This window comes from Oncorhynchus tshawytscha, linkage group LG29 (genome assembly GCF_018296145.1).
Source record: "Oncorhynchus tshawytscha isolate Ot180627B linkage group LG29, Otsh_v2.0, whole genome shotgun sequence".
Lineage (NCBI taxonomy): Eukaryota > Metazoa > Chordata > Actinopteri > Salmoniformes > Salmonidae > Oncorhynchus > Oncorhynchus tshawytscha.
In genome coordinates, this window is record NC_056457.1 from 32,947,081 (window position 1) to 32,962,130 (window position 15,050).

General features: G+C 45.7%; 1 pseudogene; it reads left to right on the top strand.

The window, feature by feature from the left end:
- The first annotated feature begins 1,045 nt into the window (after positions 1–1,045).
- LOC121841317 lies at positions 1,046–4,400 on the top strand (annotated as a pseudogene).
- Positions 4,401–15,050: the final 10,650 nt, after the last annotated feature.

The following is a 15,050-nucleotide window of genomic DNA, read 5'->3' on the forward strand; positions in this document are numbered from 1 at the left end:
TGACCACTGCAGAGGGTTTATGGATCATAGAAACAGAAGCCCTTCATAAAAAGAGAATATGTTCTGGATGGTTCCCGTCCTCATATGACGTATCATCAAAACACTTGTGACCACTCTCAATAAATCCATGTTTGACAGCGTAATGGTAAAATGCCCAAATAACGTCAATTAATGAAACATATTTTAAGTCTTGTTGAATACTCGTTTCTGACTGGCTTGAAGGACATTCTAACAGGGTATTCTGGCGGGGGGGGGGGGCTTTTTGGCACAACACTGGAGCACAGGAGGTTGGTGGCACCTTAATTGGGGAGGATGAGCTCATTGTAATGGCTGGAGCAGAATTTAATTGGTATCAAATACATGGTTTCCATGTGTTTGATGCCATTCCATTGGCTCCGTGCCAACTCTTATTATGAGTCGTCCTCTCCTCAGCAGCCTCCACTGAGCCAGAACCATTTATTTATTTGTATGTATATATTATTGTTGTTGTTTTTCCTGAGCTTTGTTTACCATGTACTATTGTTACTAGTTATAGTGGATAAAGATTGAAAGGGTAGCAGGTAGCCTAGCGGTTAGAGCGTTGGGCAAGCAACCGGAAGGTTGCTGTTTCAAATACCTGAGCCGAAGAGGTGTAGAGTCTGTCGATGTTCCCTTTGAGCAAGGCACTTAATAAGTTAACTTTAATTTACCCCAGGGGTGCTGTACTACAGTGGCTGACCCTATAAAACAACACATTTCACTGCACCTACCTGGTGTATGTGACAATAAAATGTAAATATTTTTAAATATATATATTTTTTTACCATTTGCATTTTGTGTGGAGATTGATGTTGGCTGATCTGTGTTGTATGTAGCTGACAGGTTGAGGAAACAATGTTCCGCTCTGACGACAACACATTCTATTCTGTGAAGCTTATCTCGTTGGAGCAGGACTTTTTCCTGACTGTGACCTACCTAGATCTGTGTTGTAACGTTGACTTCTCAAATCCATGGCCTCAGTAGTTGACCCCACCATCCGAGTGCCCCATGTACCACTCTACTGCTGATGCCCCTGCACAAGAGATGCACGCTGCTGCCTCAGGTGCGCCAGGCCTGGGCCTATGAGTTTGTGGAGTGTCCTATGAAGACAGCAGCTGCACAGGGCCAGACTGACATCGACTCCACTAACATGGTCAGTAAGAGGATAAAGTGCTTATGATCTACAAGAATAGTGTTCAACAAGAATAGCGTTCAACAAGTATAGTGTTCAAGAATAGTGTTCAACAAGAATAGTGTTCAAGAATAGTGTTCAACAAGAATAGTGTTCAACAAGAATAGTGTTCAACAAGAATAGTGTTCAACAAGAATAGTGTTCAACAAGAATAGTGTTCAACAAGAATAGTGCTCAACAAGAATAGTGTTCAACAAGAACAGTGTTCAACAAGAACCGTGTTCAACAAGAATAGTGTTCAACAAGAATAGTGTTCAACAAGAATAGTGTTCAACAAGAATAGTGTTCAACAAGAATAGTGTTCAACAAGAATAGTGTTCAACAAGAATAGTGTTCAACAAGAACAGTGTTCAACAAGAATAGTGAAGGGAAAGGCTTGATGTGGGGAAAATCCACTTAATATAAGCTGATTAAAAGAAAAAAGTTTCAACATATTGGCTAATGTTATTATCACCCCCATCCGACTCCCAGCTCCAGACCAACTCCCCCCATCTGACTCCCAGCTCCAGACCAACTCACCCCCTGCCAATGAACAGAGAGGAGTCTAAGATCCCAGGGGCTGGTACCAATAAGAACCGGGTCTACTCCTCGGAACAGACGTTCTGGAATGCTCAGGAAAGGTTAAGGCTCAGAAAAGGTTAAGGCTCAGGAAATGTTAAAGCTCAGGAAAGGTTAAGGCTCAGGAAAGGTTAAGGCTCAGGAAAGGTTAAGACTCAGGAAAGGTTAAGACTCAGGAAAGGTTAAGGCTCAGGAAAGGTTAAGACTCAGGAAAGGTTAAGGCTCAGGAAAGGTTAAGGCTCAGGAAAGGTTAAGACTCAGGAAAGGTTAAGACTCAGGAAAGGTTAAGGCTAAGGAAAGGTTAAGACTCAGGAAAGGTTAAGGCTCAGGAAAGGTTAAGGCTCAGGAAAGGTTAAGGCTCAGAAAAGGTTAAGGCTCAGGAAAGGTTAAGGCTCAGGAAAGGTTAAGACTCAGGAAAGGTTAAGGCTCAGGAAAGGTTAAGACTCAGGAAAGGTTAAGGCTCAGGAAAGGTTAAGGCTCAGGAAAGGTTAAGACTCAGGAAAGGTTAAGGCTCAGGAAAGGTTAAGGCTCAGGAAAGGTTAAGGCTCAGGAAAGGTTAAGGCTCAGGAAAGGTTAAGGCTCAGGAAAGGTAAGGGTACATTGATGATGTTAGATAGGCTTACATCGTCCTACAGTCATGCTATTTACAAAGGGTTAAATCTACTAAGAAGCTGTTTTGAAGGCTGGAGAGCTCTTTTGTGAACAGTGCTTGCGATGTGTTCTGACTGCAATGTTTTCTGTTAAGTCTGTGACATCATGGTGATCTCTCATGTAGCTCTTACGCAGAGCGTGCCATGACTAGGAAAATGAAATATCACCAATCAGAGGAGGATAGAGGAAGAATCCAACACTTTTCTTTTTGTAGAAATGTTATAATTGTTTTTGTTCTAGGTTTTTTGAGCTTTCAATATTCAATATCTCTTACACAAAGCGTGCCATGACTATGAAATTGATATGTAAAATTGCTATGTGTCACCTGAGTGGCTTTGGTTGTTGCTGCTGGAAACATTCACTAGACTGTGGCATGAAGTCTGTTGGCCTGTATGTCTGTGCTTTCAAGAAGCAGGAGACAACATGGTGCAGCACTGTGGTTTAAAACAGCAGAAAACAATTTACTTCCCCACCACCAGGTGGCACTGAAGGGAAGATGACCTGGGTCAACAAGACAAGATCCACAACACCAACAACAAGCAGGCATGGCAGGAGAATCTGAAGTGGGGGGCCCTCCACGCCAGGTGAGTAGAGAAAATAGACATTCCTGGATTTAGTTATTCATAGTGGGCGGCAGGGTAGCCTAGTGGTTAGAGCGTAGAGGCCGCAGGGTAACCTAGTGGTTAGAGCGTAGAGGCCGCAGGGTAGCCTAGTGGTTAGAGTGTAGAGGCGGCAGGGTAGCCTAGTGGTTAGAGTGTAGAGGCGGCAGGGTAGCCTAGTGGTTAGAGTGTAGAGGCGGCAGGGTAGCCTAGTGGTTAGAGTGTAGAGGTGGCAGGGTAGCCTAGTGGTTAGAGCGTTGGACTAGTAACCGAAAGGTTGCAAGTTCAAATCCTCGAGCTGACAAGGTACAAATCTGTTGTTCTGCCCCTGAACAGGCAGTTAACCCACTGTTCCTAGGCCGTCATTGAAAATAAGAATTTGTTCTTAACTCATTTGCCTAGTAAAATAAAGGTACAAAATTAAATAGTCATAGCTAGTTATAGTTAGGGGTGACAGGTCGGTTGGGCCGGTAACCAAAAGGTTGATAGATCAAATCCCAGAGCAGGCAAGGTAAAAATCAGTAAAATCTGCCCCTGAACAATGCAGTTAACCTGCTGTTCCTAGGGTGTCATTGTAAATAAGAATTTGTTCTTTAACTTACTTGCCTAGTTAAATAAATCAAAAATAGTTAATTATGTTTAAGTTAGGCATAATTGATGGAGAATACTTTTTAGAAGCCTTTCCAAATGTTCAATAACCCATCAGACCTCCAGATCTAACAGCTTTCACCGTGTTACAGACTGATGAGGAATGAGGAAATGAGGAGGAAATAACTATATTTTTGACTTGTTCTGGCTGACATTTTACTTTTCCTGTTAGGGAATGCCCACGCGGTCCGTCCCTGAAACTGCGCTTTCACTGTGTTACAGACTGATGAGGAATGAGGAAATGAGGAAGAAATAACTATATTTTTGACTCGTTCTGGCTGACATTTTACTTTTCTTGTTAGGTAATGTCCACGCGGTCCGTCCCTGAAACGTTTTGGGGGGCAAAGCCAAGGAGTTCTCTTCTAGGGCTCGAATGCATCACTGGATGGGGTGAGAGAAAATTGCTGTCAATAACTTTGTAATCCTCTACTTTGAAATGTTTGTGCGAAGAAGTTAAATGTGCAGAGTACATTCTGAATTAAAGGGCCAGCGTGATATGATAGAAGCAGTGCCTTGAGAAGCGTACAAAGTTCATTTCACAGTATAAGATCTTTTGATTTATTTTATTTGTATCTGTCTTCAGATATGAGTTGCCATTGGACCGTCATGACTGGATCGTGGACCCGCTGTGGGAACGAAGTCCGCTTCGTGATCGATTACTACGACGAAGTCCACACAAAAAACTAGGATGTTGACATCTAAACTAGGTTAACTGTAGGGTGATGACATATAAACTAGGTTAACTGTAGGATGTTGACATCTAAACTAGGTTAACTGTAGGATGTTGACATCTAAACTAGGTTAACTGTAGGATGTTGACATCTAAACTAGGTTAACTGTAGGATGTTGACATCTAAACTAGGTTAACTAGGATGTTGACATCTAAACTAGGTTAACTAGGATGTTGACATCTAAACTAGGTTAACTAGGATGTTGACATCTAAACTAGGTTAACTGACATCTAAACTAGGATGATTGACATCTAAACTAGGATGTTGACATCTAAACTAGGTTAACTAGGATGTTGACATCTAAACTAGGTTAACTGTAGGATGTTGACATCTAAACTAGGTTAACTGTAGGATGTTGACATCTAAACTAGGTTAACTAGGATGTTGACATCTAAACTAGGTTAACTAGGATGTTGACATCTAAACTAGGTTAACTAGGATGTTGACATCTAAACTAGGTTAACTAGGATGTTGACATCTAAACTAGGTTAACTAGGATGTTGACATCTAAACTAGGTTAACTAGGATGTTGACATCTAAACTAGGTTAACTAGGATGTGGACCTCTAAACTAGGTTAACTGTAGGATGTGTTGACATCTAAACTAGGTTAACTGTAGGATATTGACATCTAAACTAGGTTAACTAGGATGTTGACATCTAAACTAGGTTAACTGTAGGATACTGACATCTAAACTAGGTTTACTGTAACTCCATTTTGGTTCTACTGGCTCTGAAACCATTGGGTCTCCATTTTGGTTCTACTGGCTCTGAAACCATTGGGTCTCCATCTTGGTTCTACTGGCTCTGAAACCATTGGGTCTCCATTTTGGTTCTACTGGCTCTGAAACCATTGGGTCTCCATTTTGGTTCTACTGGCTCTGAAACCATTGGGTCTCCATTTTGGTTCTACTGGCTCTGAAACCATTGGGTCTCCATTTTGGTTCTACTGGCTCTGAAACCATTGGGTGTATATTTTCTTCTGCATCAGATGTGTTTGTGTTTTGAGCAACATCTTCTGGTTTAGTGATGAAACTACTTCAAATAAAAGTGTAGCTAGACTATATGAACGGCAGATGGAGCAATATCTCCAGGATTACGTCCTCTTCCGTATCAGCTCCGTTGCACGACTACCCACAATACACGGCAGGGCTCATTGCAAGCCAGCCCGTAGTTCTGTCAATTCATAAAAGTACAGGTCTCGGTGTGATGAATGTGAAAGAAAAGGGTATATGATTAAGAAAAACTACAGAAATTCAATTAATCTCACCTGAATTTTTTTTTTCACATTCAAAACTTGTTCTGAATGTGAAGAAGGGTGAATAGAGAGGATAAAGAGAAAATTAGCAACACGGTGCACCTGCTGGTGCAGATTGGGTGTCAGGGCCGACACGGTGCTCCTGCTGGTGCAGAGTGGGGGTCAGGGCCGACACGGTGCACCTGCTGGTGCAGAATGGGTGTCAGGGCCGACACGGTGCACCTGCTGGTGCAGAGTGGGTATCAGGGCCGACACGGTGCTCCTGCTGGTTCAGAGTGGGTGTCAGGGCCAACACGGTGCTCCTGCTGGTGCAGAGTGGGTGTCAGGGCCAACACGGTGCTCCTGCTGGTTCAGAGTGGGTGTCAGGGCCAACACGGTGCTCCTGCTGGTACAGAGTGTGTGTCAGGGCCAACACGGTGCTCCTGCTGGTGCAGAGTGGGTGTCAGGGCCAACACGGTGCTCCTGCTGGTGCAGAGTGGGTGTCAGGGCCAACACGGTGCTCCTGCTGGTGCAGAGTGGGTGTCAGGGCCAACACGGTGCTCCTGCCGGTGCAGAGTGGGTGTCAGGGCCAGACGTTTTAGGAGGCATGTTCTCAAAATGTTTTTTTATTTGGGGAGCATAGCTCTATTTATTTCTACAATCACTCATCAAAACAAATTGTAAGCAAGCTACTTACTTACAGTGCCTACTAAACTGATGTCAGGAAAAGAGGGTGGGCTGATCGTTGATGATTGCTGAGTGAGTGAGAGGGAAAGAGAGTGAGAGTGAGAGAGCGAAAGGGAAAGAGAGTGAGAGAGAGTGAGAGAGTGAGAGGGAAAGAGTGAGAGAGCAAAAGGGAAAGAGTGAGAGAGAGAGAGGGAAAGAGTGAGAGAGTGAGAGGGAAAGAGTGAGAGAGCGAGAGGGAAAGAGTGAGAGAGAGAGAGGGAAAGAGTGAGAGAGAGAGAGGGACAGAGGGAGAGAGAGGGAAAGAGTGAGAGAGACGGTAAGAGAGAGAGAGAGAGGGAAAGAGTGAGAGAGAGAGAGGGAAAGAGTGAGAGAGAGAGAGGGAAAGAGTGAGAGAGCGAGAGGGAAAGAGTGAGAGAGAGAGAGGGAAAGAGTGAGAGAGAGAGAGGGAAAGAGTGAGAGAGAGAGAGAGAGAGAGGGAAAGAGTGAGAGAGAGAGAGGGAAAGAGTGAGAGAGACGGTAAGAGAGAGAGAGAGAGGGAAAGAGTGAGAGAGAGAGAGGGAAAGAGTGAGAGAGAGAGAGGGAAAGAGTGAGAGAGCGAGAGGGAAAGAGTGAGAGAGAGAGAGGGAAAGAGTGAGAGAGAGAGAGGGAAAGAGTGAGAGAGAGAGAGAGAGAGAGGAAAGAGTGAGAGAGAGAGAGGGAAAGAGTGAGAGAGAGAGAGGGAAAGAGTGAGAGAGAGAGAGGGAAAGAGTGAGAGAGAGAGAGGGAAAGAGTGAGAGAGAGGGAAAGAGTGAGAGAGCGAGAGGGAAAGAGTGAGAGAGAGAGAGGGAAAGAGTGAGAGAGAGAGAGGGAAAGAGAGAGAGAGAGAGAGAGAGGGAAAGAGTGAGAGAGAGAGGGAAAGAGTGAGAGAGACGGTAAGAGAGAGAGAGAGGAAAGAGTGAGAGAGAGAGAGGGAAAGAGTGAGAGAGAGAGAGAGAGGGAAAGAGTGAGAGAGCGAGAGGGAAAGAGTGAGAGAGAGAGAGGGAAAGAGTGAGAGAGAGAGGGAAAGAGTGAGAGAGAGAGAGAGAGAGAGGGAAAGAGTGAGAGAGAGAGAGGGAAAGAGTGAGAGAGAGAGAGGGAAAGAGTGAGAGAGAGAGAGGGAAAGAGTGAGAGAGAGAGAGGGAAAGAGTGAGAGAGCGAGAGGGAAAGAGTGAGAGAGCGAGAGGGAAAGAGTGAGAGAGAGAGGGAAAGAGTGAGAGAGTGAGAGGGAAAGAGTGAGAGAGAGAGAGGGAAAGAGTGAGAGAGAGAGGGAAAGAGTGAGAGAGAGAGGGAAAGAGTGAGAGAGTGAGAGGGAAAGAGTGAGAGAGAGAGAGGGAAAGAGTGAGAGAGAGAGAGGGAAAGAGGAGAGAGAGAGAGGGAAAGAGTGAGAGAGTGAGAGGGAAAGAGTGAGAGAGAGAGAGGGACAGAGGGAGAGAGACGGAAAGAGAGAGAGAGAGAGGGAAAGAGTGAGAGAGAGAGAGGGAAAGAGTGAGAGAGAGAGAGGGAAAGAGTGAGAGAGTGAGAGGGAAAGAGTGAGAGAGAGAGAGGGACAGAGGGAGAGAGACGGTAAAGAGAGAGAGAGAGAGGGAAAGAGTGAGAGAGAGAGAGAGGGAAAGAGAGAGAGAGAGAGAGAGGAAAGAGTGAGAGAGAGCGAGATGGAAAGAGTGAGAGAGAGAGAGAGAGGGACAGAGGAGAGAGAGAGCGGAAGAGAGAGAGAGAGAGAGGGAAAGAGTGAGAGAGAGAGAGGGAAAGAGAGAGAGAGAGAGAGGGAAAGAGTGAGAGAGCGAGAGGGAAAGAGTGAGAGAGAGAGGAAAAGTGAGAGAGAGAGAGGGACAGAGGGAGAGAGACGGAAAGAGAGAGAGAGAGAGGGAAAGAGTGAGAGAGAGAGAGGGAAAGAGTGAGAGAGAGAGAGGGAAAGAGTGAGAGAGCGAGAGGGAAAGAGTGAGAGAGTGAGAGGGAAAGAGTGAGAGAGAGAGAGGGAATGAGAGAGAGAGAGAGGGAAAGAGTGAGAGAGAGAGAGGGAAAGAGAGAGAGAGAGAGGGAAAGAGTGAGAGAGAGAGAGGGAAAGAGTGAGAGAGTGAGAGGGAAAGAGTGAGAGAGTGAGAGGGAAAGAGTGAGAGAGAGAGAGGGAAAGAGGAGAGAGAGAGAGGGAAAGAGGAGAGAGAGAGGGAAAGAGTGAGAGAGAGAGAGGGAAAGAGTGAGAGAGTGAGAGGGAAAGAGTGAGAGAGAGAGAGGGAAAGAGTGAGAGAGTGAGAGGGAAAGAGTGAGAGAGTGAGAGGGAAAGAGTGAGAGAGTGAGAGGGAAAGAGTGAGAGAGAGAGAGGGAAAGAGTGAGAGAGAGAGGGAAAGAGTGAGAGAGTGAGAGGGAAAGAGTGAGAGAGTGAGAGGGAAAGAGTGAGAGAGTGAGAGGGAAAGAGTGAGAGAGAGAGAGAGAGGAAAGAGTGAGAGAGAGAGAGGGAAAGAGTGAGAGAGTGAGAGGGAAAGAGAGGGAGAGAGAGTGAGAGGGAAAGAGTGAGAGAGTGAGAGGGAAAGAGTGAGAGAGAGAGAGGGAAAGAGTGAGAGAGTGAGAGGGAAAGAGTGAGAGAGTGAGAGGGAAAGAGTGAGAGAGAGAGAGGGAAAGAGTGAGAGAGAGAGAGGGAAAGAGTGAGAGAGTGAGAGGGAAAGAGTGAGAGAGAGAGAGGGAAAGAGTGAGAGAGAGAGAGGGAAAGAGTGAGAGAGAGAGAGGGAAAGAGTGAGAGAGAGAGAGGGAAAGAGTGAGAGAGAGAGAGGGAAAAGAGTGAGAGAGAGAGAGAGGGAAAGAGTGAGAGAGAGAGAGGGAAAGAGTGAGAGAGAGAGAGGGAAAGAGTGAGAGAGAGAGAGGGAAAGAGTGAGAGAGAGAGAGGGAAAGAGTGAGAGAGAGAGAGGGAAAGAGTGAGAGAGAGAGAGGGAAAGAGTGAGAGAGAGAGAGGGAAAGAGGAAGAGAGGGAAAGAGTGAGAGAGAGAGAGGGAAAGAGTGAGAGAGAGAGAGGGAAAGAGTGAGAGAGAGAGAGGGAAAGAGTGAGAGAGAGAGAGGGAAAGAGTGAGAGAGAGAGAGGGAAAGAGTGATAGAGTGAGAGGGAAAGAGTGAGAGAGAGAGAGGGACAGAGGGAGAGAGACGGTAAGAGAGAGAGAGAGAGGGAAAGAGTGAGAGAGAGAGAGGGAAAGAGTGAGAGAGAGAGGGAAAGAGTGAGAGAGAGAGAGAGAGAGAGAGAGAGAGGGAAAGAGTTAGAGAGAGAGAGGGAAAGAGTGAGAGAGAGAGAGGGAAAGAGTGAGAGAGAGAGAGGGAAAGAGAGAGAGAGAGGGAAAGAGTGAGAGAGAGAGAGGGAAAGAGTGAGAGAGAGAGAGGGAAAGAGTGAGAGAGTGAGAGGGAAAGAGTGAGAGAGTGAGAGGGAAAGAGTGAGAGAGAGAGGGAAAGAGTGAGAGAGAGAGAGGGAAAGAGTGAGAGAGAGAGAGGGAAAGAGTGAGAGAGTGAGAGGGAAAGAGTGAGAGAGTGAGAGGGAAAGAGTGAGAGAGAGAGAGGGAAAGAGTGAGAGAGTGAGAGGGAAAGAGTGAGAGAGTGAGAGGGAAAGAGTGAGAGAGTGAGAGGGAAAGAGTGAGAGAGAGAGAGAGAGAGAGGGAAAGAGTGAGAGAGAGAGAGGGAAAGAGTGAGAGAGTGAGAGGGAAAGAGTGAGAGAGAGAGAGAGGGAAAGAGTGAGAGAGTGAGAGGGAAAGAGAGAGAGAGAGAGGGAAAGAGTGAGAGAGAGAGAGGGAAAGAGTGAGAGAGTGAGAGGGAAAGAGTGAGAGAGTGAGAGGGAAAGAGTGAGAGAGAGAGAGGGAAAGAGTGAGAGAGAGAGGGAAAGAGTGAGAGAGTGAGAGGGAAAGAGTGAGAGAGTGAGAGGGAAAGAGTGAGAGAGAGAGAGGGAAAGAGTGAGAGAGAGAGAGGGAAAGAGTGAGAGAGAGAGAGGGAAAGAGTGAGAGAGAGAGAGGGAAAGAGTGAGAGAGAGAGGGAAAGAGTGAGAGAGAGAGAGGGAAAGAGTGAGAGAGAGAGAGGGAAAGAGTGAGAGAGAGAGAGGGAAAGAGTGAGAGAGTGAGAGGGAAAGAGTGAGAGAGAGAGAGGGAAAGAGTGAGAGAGAGAGAGGGAAAGAGTGAGAGAGAGAGAGAGGGAAAGAGTGAGAGAGAGAGAGGGAAAGAGTGAGAGAGAGAGAGGGAAAGAGTGAGAGAGAGAGAGGAAAGAGAGAGGGAAAGAGGAAAGAGAGAGAGAGAGAGAGGGAAAGAGTGAGAGAGAGAGGGAAAGAGTGGAAGAGAGGGAAAGAGTGAGAGAGAGAGGGAAAGAGTGAGAGAGAGAGAGGGAAAGAGTGAGAGAGAGAGAGGGAAAGAGTGAGAGAGAGAGAGGGAAAGAGTGAGAGAGAGAGAGGGAAAGAGTGAGAGAGAGAGAGAGGGAAAGAGTGAGAGAGAGAGAGGGAAAGAGTGAGAGAGAGAGAGGGAAAGAGTGAGAGAGAGAGAGGGAAAGAGTGAGAGAGAGAGAGGGAAAGAGTGAGAGAGAAAGAGGGAAAGAGTGAGAGAGAGAGAGGAAAAAGAGTGAGAGAGAGAGAGGGAAAGAGTGAGAGAGAGAGAGGGAAAGAGTGAGAGAGAGAGAGGGAAAGAGTGAGAGAGAGAGAGGGAAAGAGTGAGAGAGAGAGAGGGAAAGAGTGAGAGAGAGAGAGGGAAAGAGTGAGAGAGTGAGAGGGAAAGAGAGAGAGAGAGGGACAGAGGGAGAGAGACGGTAAGAGAGAGAGAGAGAGGAAAGAGTGAGAGAGAGAGAGGGAAAGAGTGAGAGAGCGAGAGGGAAAGAGTGAGAGAGAGAGAGAGAGAGAGAGAGAGAGAGAGAGAGATGGAAAGAGTGAAGAGAGAGAGAGAGCGAGAGTGAGAGAGCGAAAGAGAGAGAGAGAGAGAGAGAGAGAGAGAGAGAGAGAGAAAGCGAGCGAGAAGGATTGAGAGAGAGCAAGAGAGGTAGAAAGAAAAATAGAGAATATTTGACTGTGGGTCTTACCTACTGGGACCTGGCCTTAACAGTTGTCCGGGATGTTTAACAGCTTGAATCCCAATGCTCTGGAATGGCCTGCCTTTTCCTGCTCCTCATCACACCAGCATCCAGCATGTGGACCCTCAAAGCTCTGCCACGGATGCAATATTAGGTTTTAGGATTTCCCAACATTTCCTCCAGGGCAGCTGCTTGGCAGGGTGTCAGACAATTCCAGCTGTACAGACATTTTTCTTTTATTTAACTAGGCAAGTCAGTTAAGAACCAATTATTATTTACAATGGCAGCCTAGGAACAGTGGGGTCAACTGCCTTGTTCAGGGGCAGAACAACAGATTTTTTTTTTTTACCTTGTCAGCTCAAGGATTCAATCTAGCAACCTTGTGGTTACTGACTCAAATCTCTAACCACTAGGGTTCCTGCCGCACGTACAGTCAGCTGTTGCATTTGAGTAAATGAAGGACTTTTTATCCTTTCTTGTCTCTCCTGTCTGTATTCACACAGCAAAGAGAGCGTGTGTGTATGTATTCGTGTGCATATTGTTATTTGATTGTGTCCATTGTGAATCCCCTCTTTCTTTCAACTGAACCAGTGTCAGTATTCAAAATGTTGAAGGGTGGAAATGTGGTTTGTGCACAAACAGTGTGTTCCATAATGCCAGTTTTCTCTGTGTCCTGTTGGTTCACCTCCGATATATTCCCTTATTTTACAGACACGATGAGAACAGATACCAGATGAGGAACATGACGTTGGCTGATAGTTGTCGTCCACTGTGTACGTTGGCTTCAATAAAGAACATAGGAGGAGAAAGTGGTGCACCGTGGGAAGCCTAATCTCCGAGGAGATTCCATCTGCATAGAATTGCAAATTATAGCTTTGGTTTGTTTTTTTTTGCCTGTGGAAAAGTGTTAATGTGTCGTAGGCTAGCATTCATGCTGAGGGAGTAAAACCTAGTCATCTTTCCATAGGCTAGAATTGTTATTGTTACTCATGTTAAGAATGCTAAATAAATTGATTGAGGCGCATATATCTGTCATGGCTTTAAAACCACATCCTGTCTGCTTAGAGCAAAGGTCTTCTGAAACAGCATCTTTTTATTATTTTTTTTTATTTCACCTTTATTTAACCAGGTAGGCTAGTTGGGAACAAGTTCTCATTTACAACTGCGACCTGGCCAAGATAAAGCATAGCAGTGTGAACAGACAACACAGAGTTACACATGGAATAAACAACAAACAAGTCAATAACGCAGTAGAAAAAAAATAGTCTATTTACATTGTGTGCAAAAGGCATGAGGAGGTAGGCGAAAAATTACAATTTTGCAGATTAACACTGGAGTGATAAATGATCAGATGGTCATGTGCAGGTAGAGATACTGGTGTGCAAAAGAGCAGAAAAGTAAATAAATATAAACAGTATGGGGATGAGGTAGTTAAATTGGGTGGGCTATTTACTGATGGACTATGTACAGCTGCAGCGATCGGTTAGCTGCTCAGATAGCAGATGTTTAAAGTTGGTGAGGGAGATAAAAGTCTCCAACTTCAGCGATTTTTGCAATTCGTTCAAGTCACAGGCAACAGAGAACTGGAACGAGAACTGGGTGCCCTGCTTTGTTTTAAATGGAACCTATTCCCTAGGTATTCTCTATGGGCGCTGGTCAACAGCAGAGGTAGTATCCCAAACAGCACCCTATTGCCTGTGTAGTACTACTCAACAGGGAATAGGGTGCTGTTTGGGATACTACCTCTGTTGTGTTCAATGTAGGAGGGCTGATGTTCTGTGATGTGGACTCAGGCTCAGCAAAATGTTCACTCGTGTCCGTCCCTGTTGTGATATTAGTAGTCAAATCGCCACCCTGCAGCTATAGTTGGCAATGAAAAGCCCTGTAAAGAACCAGCTACAAAGGCCTTAAGGCTTTTAAAAGCTTTAGCATTTTTGCTCCACCTGATATTGTCAGATATTGTCATATGAGACCCCGCTGTTTCATGGGTTGTGGTTGGAGGTGAGAGAGCGAGTGAGAGAGAGAGACACAGAGGGAGGCAGAGAGAGACACAGTGGGGGCAGAGAGAGACACAGAGGGGGCAGAGAGAGACACAGAGGGGCAGAGGGACACAGAGGGGCAGAGAGAGACACAGAGGGGCAGAGAGAGACACAGAGGGGCAGAGAGAGAGGGCAGAGAGAGAGAGATAGATCAAAATCCAGAAAAGAGCTGTTAAATTCTACAACCACCTAAAAGGAAGCGATTCACAAACCTTCCATAACAAAGCCATCACCTACAGAGAGATGAACCTGAAGGAGAGTCCCCTAAGCAAGCTGGTCCTGGGGCTCTGTTCACAAACACAAACACACACTACAGAGCCCCAGGACAGCAGCACAATTAGACCCAAACAAATCATGAGAAAACAAAAAGATAATTACTTAACACATTGGAAAGAATTAACAAAAAAACAGAGCAAACTAGAATGCTATTTGGCCCTACACAGAGAGTACACAGCGGCAGAATACCTGACCACTGTGACTGACCCAAAATTAAGGAAAGCTTTGACTATGTACAGACTCAGTGAGCATATCCTTGCTATTGAGAAAGGCCGCCGTAGGCAGACATGGCTCTCAAGAGAAGACAGGCTATGTGCTCACTGCCCACAAAATGAGGTGGAAACTGAGCTGCACTTCCTAACCTCCTGCCCAATGTATGACCATATTAGAGAGACATATTTCCCTCAGATTACACAGATCCACAAAGAATTCGAAAACAAATCCAATTTTGAAAAACTCCCATATCTATTGGGTGAAATTCCACAGTGTGCCATCACAGCAGCAAGATTTGTGACCTGTTGCCACGAGAAAAGGGCAACCAGTGAAGAACAAACACCATTGTAAATACAACCCATATTTATGCTTATTTATTTTATCTTGTGTCCTTTAACCATTTGTACATTGTTAAAACACGGTATATATATATAATATGACATTTGTAATGTCTTTACTGTTTTGAAACTTCTGTATGTGTAATGTTTACTGTTAATTTTTGTTGTTTTTCACTTTATATATTCACTTTGTATGTTGTCTACCTCACTTGCTTTGGCAATGTTAACACATGTTTCCCATGCCAATAAAGCCCTTGAATTGAATTGAATTGAATTGAATTGAATTGAATTGATAGAGAGAGGGGCAGAGAGAGAGATAGAGGCAGAGGGGCAGAGAGAGAGAGAGAGAGAGATAGAGATAGAGAGGGGCAGAGAGAGACAGAGGGGCAGAGAGAGAGTCAGAGGGGCAGAGAGAGAGACACAGAGGGGCAGAGAGAAAGAGACACAGAGGGGCAGAGAGAAAGAGACAGAGGGGCAAATAGAAACAGACACGGAGGGGCAGAGAGAAAGAGACACAGAGGGCAGAGAGAGACACAGAAGGGCAGAGAGAGAGACAAAGGGGCAGAGAGTGAGACACAGAGGGGCAGAGAGAGACACAGAGGGGCAAAGAGAGAGACACAGAGGGGCAGAGAGAGAGAGACAGAGCGACAGAGAGAGCAGAGGGGCAGAGAGAGACACAGAGGGGCAGAGAGAGAGACACAGAGGGGCAGAGAGAGACACAGAGAGGGCAGAGAGAGAGAGACAGAGGGGCAGAGAGAGAGACACAGAGGGGCAGAGAGAGAGACACAGAGGGGCAGAGAGCAGAGAGACACAGAAGGGGCAGAGAGAGAGACA